This window comes from Leucoraja erinacea, unplaced genomic scaffold (genome assembly GCF_028641065.1).
Source record: "Leucoraja erinacea ecotype New England unplaced genomic scaffold, Leri_hhj_1 Leri_432S, whole genome shotgun sequence".
Taxonomy (NCBI): Eukaryota; Metazoa; Chordata; class Chondrichthyes; order Rajiformes; family Rajidae; genus Leucoraja; species Leucoraja erinaceus.
This window is the reverse complement of record NW_026576333.1, coordinates 65182-79760: the sequence shown is the minus strand read 5'-3', so window position 1 is coordinate 79760 and position 14579 is coordinate 65182.

Genomic DNA, 14579 nt, shown 5'->3' with positions numbered 1-14579 from the left:
GGGAGGCGGAGATACATAGATAAGAGGTGCGAAGGTGTGAAAATAGGACACACGGAATGGAGACCAAGGAAAATGTAGAATAGATCATTGTTAGCTGGGAGAAGGTGACAACGAAACAAACAGATAAAATGTAGTGGGGGACAGTCAGACTGGTCGGAGAACTGGGAAGTGGAAGGGATGGAGAGTGAGGAGGGAGGAAGATGGAGAGGGAAAGAGAGAGAAGATAATGACGATAGGGAGAGAAAGTGAGAAGACGGAGAGAGATAGTGAAGAGTAGATATGAGAAGGAGAGATAATGAGGTGAGGGTGAGATAGAGGGGAGAGATGGGGGAGAGAGAGAGAGATGGAGGAGGGAGATAGAGATGGAGAGAGATGAAAGAGATGGAGGGGGAGATAGTGAGGTGAGGGTGAGATAGAGGAGGGAGAGAGTCATTGGAATAACTCCATTGGAGATAGAGTCAGTTGTCATCAGCAGAAAGATTTCGATATGGTTCGTTATTGTGACATGTACTGAGGTACGGTGAAAAGCTTTTATTTTGCTATCTGTCCCATCAAGTCAGATAATATTATACACACACACACACACACAATCAAGTCGAACCATAGTACAATAGGTAGAGCAAAGGGGGGAGATACGGAGTGCAGAGAATAGTTCTCACCATTTTCTTCCAGTGACCCCTTTTTCTCCCAGCACCTTCTCCCTGTGACCGCATGGGTTTCCTCCGGATGCTCCAACGTCTCATATGTTTGCAGGCTAATCTTTAAATTGCCCCTAGTATGTAGGGAATGAATGCGTAAGTGTGAGAACATAGAACTAATCTGAAAAGATTCTCGATGGTTGTTGGCGTGGGCTTGGCGGGCCGAAGATTGTATATTTCAATCAAGCAGTAAATTATAGCAGGTGGACAAAATTGCTGGAGAAACTCAGCGGGTGAGGCAGCATCTATGGAGCGAAGGAAAGAGGCGACGTTTTGGGTCTCGAGAACGGAATTCGCCAAAGTCAGCACTGGAGACAACCTACATCAGGAGAAGTCAAGCTACGCTCATTGGCGTCAACCCACTGTCGCCGAAAATTTTTTGAACATGTTGAAAACCCAGTGGCGACCAGAAAGTACGCTACGACTCTTTGGGCGCCTGAGGAGACGACTCACGACCATACGGGCGACACCCCGGCGACCATGTGGCGACAGCTTAGTCGCCTGTAGTCACCTAAAAAAAATAGCCTTAGTGGGAGAGGCCCATAACCCATTATATCAAGTCAAGTCACGTCACATTTATTTATATAGCACATTTAAAAAACAACTCTTGTTGGCCAAAGTGCTTTACATTTGTTATAAGAATAGCACAACAAAACAAACTACATACATATATACAGGTAGCCCTCACTCAGTGGACGTCAGGAAAGGCATGGGAGAATAGAGAAGTCTTTAGTCTTGACTTAAAAGCGTTGATGGAGGGGGCAGTTCTGACGGGAAAGGGGATGCTGTTCCCACATCTCCACCAACTCCCCCATATTTTTACTCCTCAACCACATACATTTGGAACATGATTGGGGCAGAGAGGGCTGGTGGGGGAGAGGTTATTAAAGAGAGGACTGACAAAAATGCTGGAGAAACTCAGTGGGTGCGGCAGCATCTATGGAGCAAAGGAAATAGGCAACGTTTCGGCCCAAAATGATGCCCATTTTTCTCGCTCCATAGATGCTGTCACACCCGCTGAGTTTCTCCAGCATTTTTGAAAGGTCTGAAGAAGGGTTTTGGCCTGAAACGTTGCCTATTTCCTTCGCTGCATAGATGCTGCTGCACCCGCTGAGTTTCTCCAGCACTTTTGTCTATCTTCGATTTTCCAGCATCTGCAGTTCCTTCTTGAACATTAAAGAGAGGACTGTTGGGGAAAGGGAAAAAGTTACTTGTTTAAGAAGGAACTGCAGATGCTGGAAAATCGAAGGTACACACAAATGCTGGAGAAACTCAGCAGGTGCAGCAGCATCCATGGAGCAAAGGAAATAGGCAACGTTTCGGGCCAAAACCCTTCTTCAGACTTGCAGTAACTTATTAGGTATTGGGTAATAAATCAGATTTATTGGGAAATAATAGTAACTTAGAAATCACCACCGATTCTTTGTTAACAAGCTGACATATATTTTTTATTCCAGTAGATGGCAGCTGGCACTATAGAAAAATAAATCTCAGCCTGTTCAAATCTATTAGAGATCTCTGTTCGTAAAATAGGAAACGAAACTAGCTGCTATAAAGGAGAAACAATGTGAGTAAAAACTGGAAGAATCCAGACATTGTATTATGACATCAAATGCAGATTATTTGGAACAAAGCAATTGATATTTGCAGGTGATTAAAATGTATTTTGCTGTGGTAGAAAAAGGAGTAACTCAGCAGCTCAATAGACAATAGGTGCAGGAGTAGGCCATTCAGCCCTTCGAGCCAGCACCGCCATTCACCATGATCATGGCTGATCATCCCCAATCAGTACCCCGTTCCTGCCTTCTCCCCATATCCCCTGACTCCGCTATCTTTAAGAGCCCTATCTAGCTCTCTCTTGAAAGTATCCAGAGAACCGGCCTCCAAGGCAGAGAATTCCACAGACTCACAACTCTCTGTGAGATAAAGTGTTTCCCTATCTCCATTTCTAAATGGCTTACCCCTTATTCTTAAGGGGTAAGCCAGCATAAGGTCAGACAGCATCTCTGGAGAACATGGACAGGTGATGTTTCGGGTCTGGACTCTTCTTCAGACTGGGTGGTTTTACTGTCGTTATCACCGACTAATTAAATAAAGTGAGGTTCTCCCAAATTCCTTTAAAATTTTATTTCATATTTAAAAAAAAGGCAAATGGATGGGAAGGAGAGCCAGTCTCCTGAGGAGGGGGAGGAGGGGGGGGGGGGGGGGGGTTAAGGTGGAGACAGCTCCATCTGATTGTGGGAACACAAAGGCTAAGGTTGGTGGAATTGTTATCAAAGTAAGGAAGGTGATGATGAGACCATTAGCAGAGAGGTGAGTGAAGGGTGGAACCAGTGGGGGAGGGACTCCAGTCTCTCGTTTCCCTTATCCCTAACCAGTCTGAACAAGAGTCAAGACTTTTTTATTGTCATGCTCAAGTTCAAATGAATTTATTGTCATGTGTCCCTGTATAGGACAATGACATTCTTGGTTTGCTTCAGCACACAGAACATAGTAGGCATTGACTACAAAACAGATAAGTGTGTCCATATACACACATGAATAAATAAACTGATAAAGTGCAAATAACAGAAGATGGGTTATTAATAATCAGAGTTTTGTCCAAGCCAGGTTTAATAGCCTGATGGCTGTGGGGAAGTAGCTATTCCTGAACCTGGTTGTTGCAGGTAGCAGTGAGATGAGTATGTGGCCAGGATGGTGTGGGTCTTTGATGATACTACCAGCCTTTTTGGGGCAGCGACTGCGATAAATCCCCTCGATGGAAGGAAGGTCAGAGCCGATGATGGATTGGGCAGTGTTTACTACATTTTGTGGTCTTTTCCTCTCCAGGGCGCTCAAATTGCCGAACCAAGTTTAGTCATGCTAGACTAAGTGCGATCTGCTGGATCCCAGCTTCACATGGGAGGGCTGGTCCCCCAACGCAATATTCCAAGGGGCCCAAAATCGCTCATAATAGTTCAGTTTCGAGCTGCAGCATTGAAACCGGCCCTTCACCCACCTAGTCCATGCCAACCGTCAATCGGTTGCCAGTATTAGCTCGATGATATCCCACTATCTACATACCAGGGGCCATTTATCCAACAAACCTGCGCCTCTTTGGGATGTGGGAGAAAACCAGATCAAACCTACGCCGCCACAGGGAGAACATGCAAACTCTGCACACTTGAAGTTTCGATCGAACCCTGGTCTCTGGCAATGTGAGGCAGCAGCTCTTCCAGCCTCCCCCACTGTGTCACCCTGTGACTCTTTGATTACTATTGAAAACAAAGATCCTATAGCAAGTAAGATCGACCACTCCTTCTAAATGCAATGGGCTGACGTGTAGTACGCAACGGAGCGGAACGTGGGCCTTTTTTTCATCCATTTCAGTAACCCGACCCGACTCGCAGTGTAATCAACGTTGCAAAATTCTTAAGGGGTTGGACATGCTAGATGCAGGAAGATTGGTCCCTATGTTGGGGAAGTCCAGAACAAGTGGTCACAGTTTAAGGATAAGGGGGAATTCCTTTAGGACCGAGATGAGGAAAACATTTTTAACACAGAGAGTGGTGAATCTCTGGAATTCTCTGCCATAGAAGGTGATTGAGGCTATATTTCATTGGCTATATTTAAGAGGGAGTTAGATGTGGCCCTTGTGGCTAAAGGGATCAGGGGGTAAGGAGAGAAGGCAGGTACAGGATACTGAGTTGGATGATCAGCCATGATCATATTGAATGGTGGTGCAGGCTCAAAGGGCCGAATGGCATACTCCTGCACCTATTTTCTATGTTGCGGGGGAACAGTTTGTGTTAATAAATTATAATTCCGAAAATGAGGAGAAGATTTTTCCCAAATAACTATTATTTTTACGAGGATGTTTCCAAAACCGGCTTCCGTCTCCGCACTAGTTATCTTTGCTCCGCTATGGGATCTTTGGTGTGGAGACGGAAGCCGGTTACGGAAATGGGGCGGAAAATTACCCATGACCGTACTACGTCTTTTTCGTCGAGTGATCTATCTTGCTCGCTGCAGGATCTGTGGTTGAAAATGCCTTGCATAGACGCACAATATGTCTTAAACAAAAAACATTGCATGTTTGTTGGCTGAACAAGTGACATCATTCATTAGCCATAATCGTGCCTTGAATATAGAAAAAACACCCTCAGGTGATTCAAGCTGGGAGTGATGTGGTTAGCAAACATCAGTTTCATGGCCTTAATGGGAGCCACCAGAGTTCACCGTTAATGGCTGGAATGAGGTAGGATAAGTACTGTTAATTCTCGATTACCTAAAGCAAACAGGTGATCACATTGTACGTCAGTGAAGAGAAATAAAAATGAGAAGTCATTGGAGGAAATTAAATACTGATGCAATCAAAGAACAATTGTCTTATCACTTTCCCAACAAGCATGCGCATTAAGAACAATTTGTGAAGAGTCAAAGAGTGTTTTATCTTAAAGATAGTGGAGTCAGGGGATATGGGGAGAAGATGCTGGTTTAATCCGAAGATAGACATAAATGGAGAAAAGGAATGGGTGATGCTTCAGGTCGCGATACTTCTTCAGACTTGGAGTCAGGGCAGTGGGAGTCTAGAGATATAAAGGTAAGGTGTGAAAAGCAGATGATATAGATAGGCTCTTAAACAACATATAGATAGGGTCAATGGGAGGGCTCTTAAAGATAGCGAAGTCAGGGGGATATGGGGAGAAGGCAGGAACGGGGCATTGATTGGGGATGATCAGCCATGATCACAGTGAATGGCGGTGCTGGATCGAAGGGCCAAACTGCCTACTCCTGCACCTATTGTCTATTCTCTGTTGTCTAATGTCCCAGAGAGTTATGAATTTGTGGAATTCCCTGCCACAGAGGGCAGTGGAGGCCAAGTCACTGGATGGATTTAAGAGAGAGTTAGATAGAGCTCTAGGGGCTAGTGGAATCAAGGGATATGGGGAGAAGGCAGGCACGGGTTATTGATTGGGTCAATCAGCCATGATCACAATGAATGGCGGTGCTGGCTCGAAGGGCCGAATGGCCTCCTCCTGCACCTATTTTCTATGTTTCTGGAAAATCTAAATATTGTGCATTCTACAGTACTTTTTTATCTAACTAAAATGGTATCGTTTTTCAAAATATAACGAAAAACTTAATTAAACAAAATTTCCCTTTCATAAAGGCATGTTGGAAATACCTGATTATCTTGATTTTTTTTTAGTGGTCTGCAGTGTTGCATTTATTAATAGCTTTGAATATTTTCCCTGTGACAAATTCCGGGAGTTTCCAGCTCATAATTTCCCTCCCTTCTTGAATCAAGGTGTTGCATGAAAGATAGTTAAGACCAAAGATCCTGCAGCGAGCAAGATAGTCCACTTGACGAAAAAGACGTAGTACGGTCATGGGCAGATTCGTGGGTAATTTTCGGCCCCATTTCCGTAACCGGCTTCCGTCTCCGCACCAAAGATCCCGTAGCGGAGCAAAGATACTAGTGCGGAGACGGAAGCCGGTGGCGGAAACATCCTGGTAAAAATAAAAGTTCTTTGGTAAAAATCTTCTCCTCATTTTCAGAATTATAATTTATTAACACAAACTGTTCCCCCGCAACGTTGATTACACTGTGAGTCGGGTCGGGTCGGGTCGGGTTACTGAAATGGATGAAAAAAAGGCCCACGTTCCGCTCCGTTGCGTACTACACGTCAGCCCATTGCATTTAGCAGGAGTGGTCTATCTTGCTCCGCTATAGGATCTTTGGTTAAGATAGGTGCAAAATGCTGGAGTAACTCAGCGGAACAGGCAGCATACCTGGAGAGAAGGAATGGGTGACGTTTCGGGTCGAGACCCTTCGTCACCCATTCCTTCTCTCCAGACATGCTACCTGTTCCGCTGATGCTACCTGTTCCGCTGAGTTACTCCAGCATTTTGAGTCTATTTTTAACGTTGAAATGTTTCTTTTTTATGTATTTTGAAAGATCACCCTAAACATCTGCCGGGGGGGAGGGGGGTGCCTTGACTGACTGATCCTTTAACCTAATTTGCCCGTTTACTTGAGCAGGTTCTGCTTTTATGGCTTTATTTATGTTGAAGCTACATACCTTATCATTAAAAAAAACAAAGTGCTGGAGTAACTCAGCAGGTCAGGCAGCAGAGGGCAGGTTTGGAGGGATATGAACCAAACACTGGCAATTGGGACCAGTGGAGCTGGGACAATAGACAATAGGCGCAGGAGTAGGCCATTCGGCCCATCGAGCCATTCAATGTGATCATGGCTGATCATCCCTAATCAATACCCCGTTCCTGCCTTCTCCCCAATATCCCCTGACTCCGCTATTTTTAAGAGCCCTATCTAGCTCTCTCTTGAAAGTATCCAGAGAACCGGCCTCCACCTCCAATTCTCTGAGGCAGAGAATTCTACAGACATATTGGCTGGTGTTGTCAAGTTGGGCTGAAGGGCTGTATCACTCAATGAGCCTATCTATCTATACCTTTCAGAATCTTATACACCCTCTATAAGATCACCCCTCATCCTCCTTCTTCTTCTTTCGTGTGGCGTGCACAGCCTAAAGTTGTTGGACAACTTGTCCTATTTGATCTTCCGTTTGTGCATGTTGAGTTGATTGCATTTGTCGAAACAGGGGGGACCACGTGAAGGTCGCAATCTTCCACCCCCCTCATCCTCCTGTGAACCAAGGAATAAAGTCGTAGCCCGCCCAACTTCTCCCTCTGACCCTTTCTCTTCGGCTCTGAGCTTTCCTCTTCCCCCTACACGAGCAAACACACACGCCTACTTATTATACAGCCTGGTATCAAGCCAGGTAGACCAAAAGGATATTGCATTGTTTCTACGCAGTTGTACGTGGCAAAGGGCCATGATTTATTAGCGTATGTGTGCGTGTTTTATTTTGTGCAGTGCTAAAAATAGCAGCACAATGCTTAATGTCACCCAGTATTTGTTTAAAATATAAATATTATGCGAAGTTCACATAGGAAGTGGTCTACCAGGCTGATCCCTATAGTTACGTGAAAACAGAAACAATCATGGCATGGAAATATCCAACGTTTCGGGCCGTAACGTTGCCTATTTCCTTCGCTCCATAGATGCTGCTGCACCCGCTGAGTTTCTCCAGCACTTTTGTCTACCTTCGATTTTCCAGCATCTGCAGTTCCTTCTTAAACACATGCATGCTCCTGCAGTTCCTTCTTAAACACATTCCTTCTTAATCAGCATGCTCCCTAATGCCCCTGTCCCACTTAAGAAACCTGAACGGAAACCCCCGGAGACTTTGCGCCCCACCCAAGGTTTCTGTGCGGTTCCCGGAACCGCACAGAAACCTTGGGTGGGGCGCAAAGACTCCAGAGGTTTCCGTTCAGGTTTCCTAAGTGGGACAGGGGCATAAGTTTCTGGAAATTCTGAGTCTCACCTATTTAATTTGTGTGATTTCATCTGCAGCTCTTTAGCAATTGGAACAATCCTCTGAACTCTGGTGGAGATGAAACACATCATTAATTTAACATATGTTTCAGAAGGAACTGCAGATGCTGGAAAATGGAAGGTAGACAAAAATGCTGGAGAAACACAGCGGGTGAGGCAGCATCTATGGAGCGAAGGAAATAGGCAACGTTTCGGGTCGAGACCCTTCTTCAGTCTGAAGAAGGGTTTCAACCCGAAACTTGGCATGGTGTATGTGTAAATTGTCCCTTGTGTGTGTGGGATAGTGTTAAAGCCCTGTCCCACGGTACGAGTTAATTCCAAGAGCTCTCCCGAGTTTGCCCTGATTCGAAAGCGGAGATATATGGTAATGACCGCTCGTCGGCATTTCGGGGCTCTCGTGGACATTTTTCATTATGTTGAAAAATCTTCACGAGTCTTCCCGTGCTTACCTGCCGTTAGCGAGTCTTCCCGAGTACCTGCCGTTAGCGTTATGAGCCGCTAAGAGACGTCCCCGAGCTCCGACGTACCCGCTACGTTCATTCTCCATGCTTACCACGAGTTTGATTTTTTTTTTAAACTCTTGGAATGAACTCGTACCGTGGGACAGGGCTATTAATGTGCGGGGATCGCTGACTGGTGCGGACTCGGTGGGCCGAAGGGCCTGTTTCCGCGCTGTATCTCTAAACACAAAATTGACCTCCAATCTTCACAATGTTTGCCATCACTCACGTTTATACTGTTTGTAGCCTGCTGTCATTGGAGACTGAACCTTGCTCATTAATCAGCATCAGCAAACTTTTCTCTCGTTGCCAGGCATCTAAAGGACTTGCTTTGTCAGGTGTACATAAGTGTTTTGTCCTTTCCCCCACCTCTTCCACCTGAATGGGTGCACACCTTCTGTCAGCTTGGGAAGACTGCCACAGTATATAAGCCATCATTGCTCTTCCCAGCCTGAGTACCTCTGGCCCGCTGAGTGAAAAATCAGCAACAATCCCAATTTATCCCCTGATATCAGTGGTTGATATCTCAAGAAAATCCAGAGTCGGAGCCCCCTCAGGCAGTTAGTTTGTCGTTGTCTACAACCGCGCTCTGGCAGCTCCTGCGACGGTGCTGGTGCCAAACTGTAACGGCCTGCTGTTCCTTTGGATCGATCAGCGATGTGGAGAGAGGGGGGATGTGCTGCATGGGCAACAGCCTATCCTCCATATGACATCGATCGCCCAGGCTTGCATCCGACCAGGACGCATCACCCATGGTCAGTCATGACCGAGAGGGGCCTCCAACTATTAGTGGTGGACAAAATTGCTGGAGAAACTCAGTGGGTGCAGCAGCATCTATGGAGCGAAGGATGCCGCACCTGCTGAGTTTCTCCAGCAATTTTGTCTACCTTCGATTCTCCAGCATCTGTAGTTCCTTCTTGAACATTTCACTACTATCAGTGGTTGAGAAGACATGCTTGGATGGGCCTGGTCCAAAGACAGGATCAGAGATGATCTGAAGAAGGGTCTCGACCTGAAAAACATCACCCATCCATTCCTTCTCTCCAGAGCTGCCGCCTGTCCCGCTGAGTTACTCCAACATGTTGTGCCTACCTTCGGCCTAAACCAGCCTCGGCCGTTCCTTCCTGCACCGTAAAACGTGCCATTGTTTGGTGGTTTATCGACTCACTACCTGGACTTGACTGGAATAGACACACGGATGTAATGTCAAAGTGACGAGTGAAAATGTCCGTGTATCAGCCATCTGACAGATCGGGAGATAAAAACTTCAATAATTGGTAGGTTTTGCATGCTTTCTGAGGCAGCTCCGATACAACACAATTAGCGGATCTCTCTGGGAATAGATTTTGCATGGAAACATAGAAAATGGGTGCAGGAGGAGGCCATTCGGCCCTTCGAGCCTGCACCGCCATTCAATATGATCATGGCTGATTATCCAACTCAGTATCCCATCCCTGCCTTCTCTCCATACCCTCTGATCCCTTTAGCCACAAGGGCCACATCTAACTCCCTCTTAAATATAGCCAATGAACTGGCCTCAACTACCTTCTGTGGCAGAGAATTCCACAGATTCACCACTCTCTGTGTAAAAAAATGTTTTCCTCATCTCTGTCCTAAAAAACTTTCCACTTATCCTTAAACTGTGACCCCTTGTTCTGGACTTCCCCAACATCGGGAACAATCTTCCTGCATCTAGCCTGTCCAACCCCTTAAGAATTTTGTAAGTTTCTATAAGATCCCCCCTCAATCTTCTAAAATCTAGCGAGTACAAGCCGAGTCTATCCAGTCTTTCTTCATATGAAAGTCCTGCCATTCCCAGGAATCAGTCTGGTGAACCTTCTCTGTACTCCCTCTATGGCAAGAATGTCTTTCCTCAGATTAGGAGACCAAAACTGTACGCAATACTCCAGGTGTGGTCTCACTAAGACCCTGTACAACTGCAGTAGAACCTCCCTGCTCTTATACTCAAATCCTTTTGCTATGAATGCTAACGTAGCATTCGCTTTCTTCACTGCCTGCTGCACGTGCATGCCTACTTTCAGTCTGAAGGGTTTCGGCCCAAAACGTTGCCTATTTCCTTCCCTCTATAGATGCTGCTGCACCCGCTGAGTTTCTCCAGCTTTTTTGTGTACCTGCCTACTTTCAATGACTGGTGCCGAGTCTATCCAGTCTTTCTTCATATGAAAGTCCTGCCTTCCCAGGAATCAGTCGGGTGAACCTTCTCTGTACTCCCTCTATGTTACATAGAAACATAGAAAATAGATGCAGGAGGAGGCCATTCGGCCCTTCGAGCCAGCACCGCCATTCATTGTGATCATGGCTGATCGTCCCCTATCAATAACCCGTGCCTGCCTTCTCCCCATATCCCCTGTAGAATGTACAAACTCCATACAGACAGCACCCGTAGTCGGGAACGGATATGGGTCTCTGGCGCTGTGAGCGCTGTCAGGCAGCAACTCTAGCGTGCTGCCCTACATGTGTGCATAATAATAATAATAATAATAATAATAATAATAATAATATATATTATTGTCATTGCACATAAGTCCAACGAGATTTGGGTATGCAGCTTCCATCCGATGTCATAACTTAAATAACTAATAAAATTTAGATTTAGATACCCCGAGAACATGGATTATAAAAAGAACATTACAACAGTAAAATAGTCAAAACAGTTCAAACAGACTAAAGTGCAGACGTGTCTGTGCAACGTGGCCATCCGAGGGAGACAGTCCAGGGGGGATGGGGGGCACTCAGCAGGGTCGGTTCAGAGCTGCTATAGCTCTGGGAATTAAGCTGTTCCTGAGTCTGGAGGTTCGGGCGTAGAAGGCCTTGTAACGTCTGCCGGAGGGAAGTAGTTCGAACAGTCAATTACAAGGGTGTGAGGAGTCTTTATGGATGCTGACGGCCTTCCTGAAGCACCGTGTGTGGTAGATGCCCTCCAAGGCTGGTAGCTGTGTCCCAATAATCCTCTGCGCTCTGGACGATCGCTGTGCATAGCTTTAAACAAGAAGGTTAAAGTTTAAAGGGGATGTGCGAGACAGGTTTTTTACTCAATCCTCTGTGGATGACTCGAGGATGTTGCTAGGGGCGATGGTGCAGACAGATACAATACTGACGCTGAAATAGTTTTTAGATAGACACATGGGCATGCAAAGAATGGAGGAATATGGATCATGTACAGTACAGACAAATGGGATTGGTTTACCAAGAGTTTAAGAAGGAACCGCAGATGCTGGAAAATCGAAGGTAGATAAAAATGCTGGAGAAACTCAGTGCGTGAGGCAGCATCTATGGAGCGAAGGAAAAAGGCGACGTTTACGGGTCGAGACCCTTCTTCTGAATATTCCCGATGTTGGGGGAGTCCAGAACCAGGGGCCACAGTTTAAGAATAATGAGTAAGCCATTTAGAACAGAGACAAGGAAACACTTTTTCTTACAGAGAGTTGTGAGTCTGTGTAATAGCCCATTATCTGTTATTTGCACTTTATCAGTTTATTTATTCATGTGTGTATATACGTATATAATGGTATATGGACACACTGATCTGTTTTGTAGTCAAAGCCTACTATGTTCTGTTGTGCTGAAGCAAAGGAAGAATTTCATTGTCCTATCAGGGACACATGACAATAAACTCTTTTGAATGTTGAATCTTGAATCCTGAGTCTGTGGAATTCTCTGCCTCAGAGCGCGGTGGAGGCCGGTTCTCTGGATACTTTCAAGTGAGAGCTAGATAGGGCTCTTAAAGATAGCGGAGTCAGGGGATATGGGGAGAAGGCAGGAACGGGGTACTGATTGGGGATGATTAGCCATGATCACATTGAATGGTGGTGCTGACTCGATGGGCCGAATGGCCTACTTCTGCACCTATTATCTATTGTCTAACTCAGAGGGTGAGGCAGCATCTATGGAGCAAAGGAAATAGGCAATGTTCAGAAGAAGGGTTTCGACCCGAAACGTTGCCTATTTCCTTCGCAGTCTGAAGAAAAGTCTCAACCGAAACGTTGCCTATTTCCTTCACTCCATAGATGCTGCCTCACCCGCTGAGTTTCTCCAGCATTTTTGTCTTCCTTCGATTTTCCAGCATCTACATTTCCTTCTTATACAAGTGCTAGAGTAACTGAGCGGGTCAGGCAGAATCTCCGGTGTACATGAACAGCTAACATTTCCGGTCGGGACGCTGTGCTGTACTTTTCTACGTTCTACCTTGAACTGATTCATTTTCTATGAGTCTTGACAATTGTGTTGGACTGTCCAGCTATCGAAGCATTATACTTAAGCTGAAAGATGCCCTTGGCTGGAGGTGAAGTTTACTGAGTGCTAGTAAATGATAAACTCGTGCACAATTTATTACAGGTGGTGCACACCCACTGTGGCACGTATGAAGGTCTTTGGCAAGAGCTTTTGAGCTGCGATCATTCTCCCCACTCCCTTTCGTAGCTGTATCCTTGTACATTGCAAAATGGAGCACATACCCACCAACTGCAAGTCTTTGGCAAGAGCTTTTGAAAAGTGATTAATCTTCCACTCCCTTTTTAGCTGTTGTGATATTCATCGCAAATGCCTAAGATTAGCTAATTGATCACAGTCCTGGAATGTTATTCTTTATCGCTGACGTCGGGGCACTTCCAATGGTCTTTAGTCTGCTTTTTATTTCCGCCTTTATTTTGTACTAGTGATAGTAGGTTACAAAGGACTTTTCTTAACTACTTGAATCAACTGTTAAAACTTCCGAGGTAACACCAACCCCCCTCCCTTCCCTAGGCCCCACCTAGGTGAGCACCCCTTTCTCCCACTATCCCGCCTCGTTTTCCACTTCTCTCCATCCCCTTCCAGCTATTTCCCTTCCTCTGGCTTCACATTTCACTCCCATCGAGCAATACAGCGTGGAAACAGGCCCAACTTGCCCACACCCAGTGGTGGACTGGGCCTAAAAATATTGGTTGCCAGGTGACAAATGTGGCCCACTTCATCAGGGGCCCACTCGCCATCGGGCAAGCTGACTCCCTGGCCAGTCCGCCACTTCCCACACCGACCAACATATCCCATATAACCGTATAACAATGACAGCACGGAAACAGGCCATCTCGGCCCTTCTAGTCCGTGCCGAACACTTACTCTCACCTAGTCCCATCTACCTGCACTCAGACCATAACCCTCCACTCGTTTCCCATCCATATACCTATCCAATTTATTTTTAATTGATAAAATTGAACCTGCCTCCATCCACCACCTTCCACTGGAAGCTCATTCCACACACAGCTACCACTCTCTGAGTAAAGAAGTTCCCCCTCATGTTGCCCCTAAACATTTGTCCCTTAATTCTCAAATCAAATCCCAGCTACACTAGTCCCACCTGCCTGCGTTTGGCCCATATCCCTCCAAACTTCTCCTATCCATGTGCCTGCCAGTCTAACTGTTTCTTAAACGTTGGGATAGCCCCAGCCTCAACTACCTCCTCCGGCAACTTGTTTCATACACCCACCGCCCTTTGTGTGAAAAAGTTACCACTCAGATTCCTATTAAATCTTTTCCCCTTCACCTTGAACCTATGTCCTGTGGTCCTCGATTCCCTTTATCTTACACAATTGTGCCTCCTTTTCATCTCTAGCCTTTGTCCACCCATCTGCCAAACAAATCCTCCTCATCTATATCTACATATCACTTCAGGACACAAAGTACTGGATTAATTCAGTAGGCCAGGCAGTATCTCTGGAGAACGTGGATAGGTGATGTTTCTGGTCAGGACCCTTCTTCAGACGTCACCTATCCATTTTCTCCAGAAATTCTACCTGACCCACTGAGTTACTCCAGCACTTTATATCCTTTTACATAAACCAGCATCTGCAATTCCTTGCTTTTCCATAGAGCTCTAGGGGCTAGTGGAATCAAGGGATATGGGGAGAAGGCAGGCATGGATTTGGGACGATCAGCCATGACCACAATGAATGGCGGTGCTGGCTCGAATGGCCGAATGGC